Raw genomic sequence first — 5,339 nt, 5'->3', positions numbered from 1 at the left:
TTGACATACATTGGAAAAAAAATTGGTTTTAAATTTTTTTTTTTATATGCTCTGAATCACATTCCAATAATTTTTATTTTAATCATAATTACAAAGAAGTATATATGGATAAACTACTAAGTTTACTTTCTAATAAGATTTTTTCTTTAGTATTCATTCAATACGCATTTTCTGCAACATCAGAGCTGTTATATAATTTCTGTTAATTGTTATATAAAATCAGAGCCTGATCTGAGGCTCATTTGTGTCTTATATTAGGCAAGTTGTGATGCATCAAGAACTTTTTTGGTATCTTCTGTCATCTCATTCAGTCCCTTGTTAAGCAGGTGGTGCACAGAGATGATAGCTGCCCCTCCCGCTGGTAGAGCTCCTCCTGGCAGAAGAGCCATTATGGTCCCCAGTGTCTTGGCTACAGCAATGACTGTTTTAGACAACATATTTAGTACAATCTTATCAGTGACTCCATCTTTGAAGCGTGATGTCATAACAGATTTCAGTTGTTCCACCGGTTTGTTCACTCGTTCTGATAGCACCTCTAGGGCTGCATTTGATAAGCCGTAGCTGGTAGAGACTTGTTGAAAGAAATTCTTCATGATGCCATAATCACAGGCCACTGACAATCCTGGGAGTGGAGGCATCGCCCCGACAGCGGCCGCAAAGGCATTCAGCCAAATAATTTCCTTAAAGTACTTTTTCTTCTTCTCCAGGGCTTCTAGAGAATAAATGGGCAGAGACTGAATGAGAGCAAATCTTTTGTTCTCAGGAAGTTCATCCTCGAGGGTGTTGATCAGCTTCTGAAAGTCATATTTTTCCAATTGAAATGAAGATACTAGGAATATTTTGGGTACTCCGACTTTCAGCAGGTTGGACTTACAATCCTCTCGGATGTTATCGAGCAATGTCTGCTCATCAAAGTTTTTTTTGTGTGATTCAGCACGAACGTCATTGTCAATTTTAGTACGAATTAAATAAAATAGCTTATTGCTCTTCTGGATGGTGGACCTGTGGCTAGCTCTATGTCATTCTCCCTAAACCTTTCAGAGGTCACTATGAGAAAGAAGTCATACGTGTTGAACTTGACATCTTTCAGGTACTTCTTTGCTTTAAATTTTGGACTACCAATTCCAGGCAAATCCCAGATTTTGACGTTTGGCATGAAAGGATGTAAGTACATGTCGGCTTCATGGTTGTCTCATTTGTTCCTGTGGGAGCTGCTCTCCCATCATCATTACGAAGTCCTCTCAGAGCATTGACAAAGGAAGACTTTCCTGCCCCTGTCGTCCCGGTAACAGCGATGTTAAGTGTAACATTCTCCAACTCCTTCAGTTTACTTTTCAGTTTGTTTGTTTTTTCTGCGGATCGAGAGCCAGTTATCATTTCCTGTAATTCTGAGCCAATAGAGTCTGAATCTTCTTCCTCTTCTTCTTCTTTGTTTACATACTCTCTAAAATCCTCATACACATTTTTGTTTTTGTCCTCTTTTTCAGGCTTTCTGATGTTCTTTTTTTTAAGGTCATCAAAACATTCAGTTTTTACATTTTCCTCGGCTTTTTTGTTTTTAGTCTCTACTTTGCTGAATGTGTGTGATGTATTTGAAGATGATCCAGATGACTGGCTAGAGCGATCATTATTGTTGTTTGTCCGATAAATCTACAGAGACAGCCACGGGTGAACGTGATGATCTTTTTAATAACAGAGCTCGTGTCACACATACGACATCACTCATAAAGATAGCTCCAGGGGGGGTGGGAGGACGTTCTTAAAGAGCCCAACACACGTTTGCATTGCAGCACATTAGGGGGCTGGCATCTCAGAGATTGCTTTTGTCTTGGAAGGATCAGCTTTCAGGCCTTCACTTGTAAAGATGTGTCCCACATAGCTGACTTGATCCAGGCGAAATTTGCATTTAGCAGGGTTTAGCTTGAGTTTGACCTCACATGCTCTGTTCAACACTCTTTGCAAATTAATGTCGTGTTCAGCAGTATTGCGACCTCCGACAATGATGTCGTCAACAATAATCGCACAGGGATATCCTGAAAATAACTGCTCCATTGAGCGCTGGAACACTTCGCTTGCAGAGTTTATGCCAAAAGGCATACGAAGAAATCTATAGCGCCCAAATGGGGTGCTGAAAGTGGTCATCATGGAGGACTTGCGGTCTAAGCGAATCTGCCAGAAAGAGTTCTTTGCGTCCAGCACTGAAAATACAGTTGCTCCCGACATCTGGGATGCCACTTCCTCTACACTGCGCATTGGGTGATGTGGTCTTTTCAAGGCAGTGTTGAGATCTTTTGGGTTGATACACAGCCTGATTTCTTGTCTGTCCTTTTTATGCGTAACCACCATGGACGAGACCCAGTCTGTTGGCTCTGAGATCGTTGTTATGACGCCAAGTCTCTCCATGCAGTCCAGCTCCGCTTTTACACGGCTTTGCATTGCCAGAGGAATGCGATGAGCAGGACGAACTACAGGCTGTATGCTGGGGTCCACCGTCATAGAATATGTTATCGGGAGTTCACCAAGCTCGTCTGTGAACAAGTCTTTGTATCCAGTGAGAATGTCTTCAGTGCTGCCCTCCATACTGACATGATGCACGTCTGGGCTGATTGTAACGATACCCATGTCGAGGCATGCACGAAATCCTAGCAGCGGTTGGACATCTTTATTCACTAAGAAGAATGGAAGTGAATGATTTTGCCCATTTAGGCCACACTGCAATGTGACCAAGCCTTTTGTCTCGATTTTACTTCCACTGTAAGCTACAAGGTTAGGTGTCTTTGATTGTTTCGCTGGCCGTTCGTTGTTGGCAGTTTGTTTAAAAGTCGTTTGTGACATTACGTTACATTTTGCCCCGGTGTCAACTTTCAATTCAATTGGAGTTTTGTTAATGTGTAAAGTGACAAATCCCTCCTCCAACCCTGGCACGTGAGGGTTAACAGTGTTGACAGACTTGTCAAATTCGATGCCATCAACATAAAAAGTGTCATCATGGTCAAGGGGTTTGTCTATGTCGAGTTCATGTACAGCTTTCCTGTGACTGAATTTCTTCTGACTAAACTGACTGCGTGCTCTGCAACATTTCTTGTAATGATTCTTTTTCTTGCAGTTATGACACTGTTGTCCAAAAGCTGGGCATTTCTCTTTCTTTGCTGCATGATTGCTTCCACAGTTTTTACAATTGGTTATGGTTGGTGAATCGCCTTGTTCTTTTCTTTGTATATGTCTTGTGTGCTGGCGCCTCTTGCTGGAAACTGGATGAATTGCATCCACATTAGTGGCATTCTGAGGTATAGCCAACGTCTTGTTATTTTCCTCTGTCATTTCATGTATGTGACAAATTGAAATGGCTTTATTCAGTTAGATCGCTGTCTCTCAACAGTACTTTCCTTAAGCTTTCACTGTTGATGCCACATACTATCCTATCACAGATTAACTCGTCAGTCAGTTCTCCAAACTGACAACTTTTAGCTTTAATTCTGAGATCACTGATGAATGCCTCAATAGTCTCACCTTGTTTTTGGTTTCTAGAGTGAAACTTGTGCCTTTCCATTGTCTTATTTTGTTGAGGGTTGCATATTTAACGAAATTTTCTCTTCAGGCACTCTGGATCTTCTCTCGATTCAGCGGGAGTCAAGATCGCGCCATTCTTGCCCGGTGCACGCACCTCCGCTGCATAGACAAATGAACGCTCTCGTTCTATGGCTTCCGGCCCCGCGAGATTGAGGAGGATATACGCCCTTGTCTTGGCAGGCTTATCATAGTGCGCGGCGGCGATGAAAATGTCATACTCTTGCTCGAAGATTCGCCAACTATCGGTGACTTTCCATCAAAAGTGAGCGGGTCTGGTCTTCGAAAGCAATCCGCCATTGCCACTCACTGCGCGGTCTCGAGAAAACTTTCGCGATCAGTTTTTAACAAAACTGATTAACTCACAGGAGAAAAGTCCGTGCCGTCTTCTGACACCATGTTGTTTGTCCGATAAATCTACAGAGACAGCCACGGGTGAACGTGATGATCTTTTTATTAACAGAGCTCGTGTCACACATACGACATCACTCATAAAGATAGCTCCAGGGGGGGTGGGAGGACGTTCTTAAAGAGCCCAACACACGTTTGCATTGCAGCACATTAGAATACACAAATCACATTGTATTTCTGAACAGATCTTTTATCACAATGATCTACAATTATCCTAGGGATTTACCAAATTCGACATGGTGGCTCTATAAAGTAGTAATGAAATGAAAATTTGATTAATAATAAAGTAATAGTGTTAAGTACAACCATATGATTACACAATTAAATATGTATATAAACTTGCGGAAATAAAATGACAGTTTAACCCACCATTTTGAGTCCTGAATTTTCTGCTCAGCCTCTGGGACTTAGAATCAAGCATGCAAACCTCTAACTGATGTGATAATTTTCATAATTGATCTGAAAGATATTGAACAATATGTTGCATTCCTTAATTGCATAAAAACAACATAAACATCTCAAATATAACAGAATTCCAACATTTCTATTTTATTAAAAACATTAAATATGTATTTAAATTTATTGATATATCATGCAATACAAACTGATCTTACCTTTGATAAGTAAGAGTGGAGTGATAAGCATCATTTCAAAACCTAATATGCAGAATGAGCTTCCTTGAGTGCAGAAAGATTTTAATAAACTTCAGGGTGTGTCCTTTATAAAGACCTTGTTACGGTGTGTGTGTGTGTTTTGTTTTATGTTTTTGCTTTCTCCAGGTTGCCTTTGTGCTGTTGTCTTGTAGGTGACAGGAGAGATGGACAAAACCTGGTCCAAATCTGTTGAATAGAGCAGAATTTGGTACTTTGCTTAACACACCACAGACAGGGCTGGTGGAATTTATTTTCACATCTTTCATGTGATATCTCAGAAAGATATTGAACACTCAGATACAAATGTATGGTATAATGCAATGTAAGTCGCTTTGGATAAAAGCGTCTGCCAAATGCATAAATGTAAATGTAAATGATATGACCTTAGACCAGAGCAATCAATTGTATACAATTCTGAAAAATGACGATCAATAAACTTATCCAATCCTATTTCATTCAGATTGGAAGCAATAGTGTTGTAGTTTTGTTTCCGACAAGCTTCTGACACTCCATTTCTTGTGTGCAAAAGCTTCCAGCTCACTGATTTTTTTTTGTATATCTGTATTTCGAAAAAAAAAAATAAAAAAAAAATAAAAATATTGACATCAATGCATTTAATATGGCACTAAAGTGTGTATATATATATATATATATATATATATATATAGATATATATATATATATATATATATATATATACTCTATCTT

General features: G+C 39.7%; 1 pseudogene; it reads right to left on the bottom strand.

Annotated features, from left to right (window-relative positions):
- Positions 1 to 254: 254 nt before the first annotated feature.
- LOC137025168 (interferon-gamma-inducible GTPase 10-like) lies at positions 255 to 2,622 on the bottom strand (annotated as a pseudogene).
- Between the last annotated feature and the right edge of the window lie 2,717 nt (positions 2,623 to 5,339).

This window comes from Chanodichthys erythropterus, chromosome 8 (genome assembly GCF_024489055.1).
Source record: "Chanodichthys erythropterus isolate Z2021 chromosome 8, ASM2448905v1, whole genome shotgun sequence".
Taxonomy (NCBI): domain Eukaryota; kingdom Metazoa; phylum Chordata; class Actinopteri; order Cypriniformes; family Xenocyprididae; genus Chanodichthys; species Chanodichthys erythropterus.
Note: the sequence above shows the minus strand (reverse complement) of the source record. Positions and strands in the feature narration are given on the sequence as shown.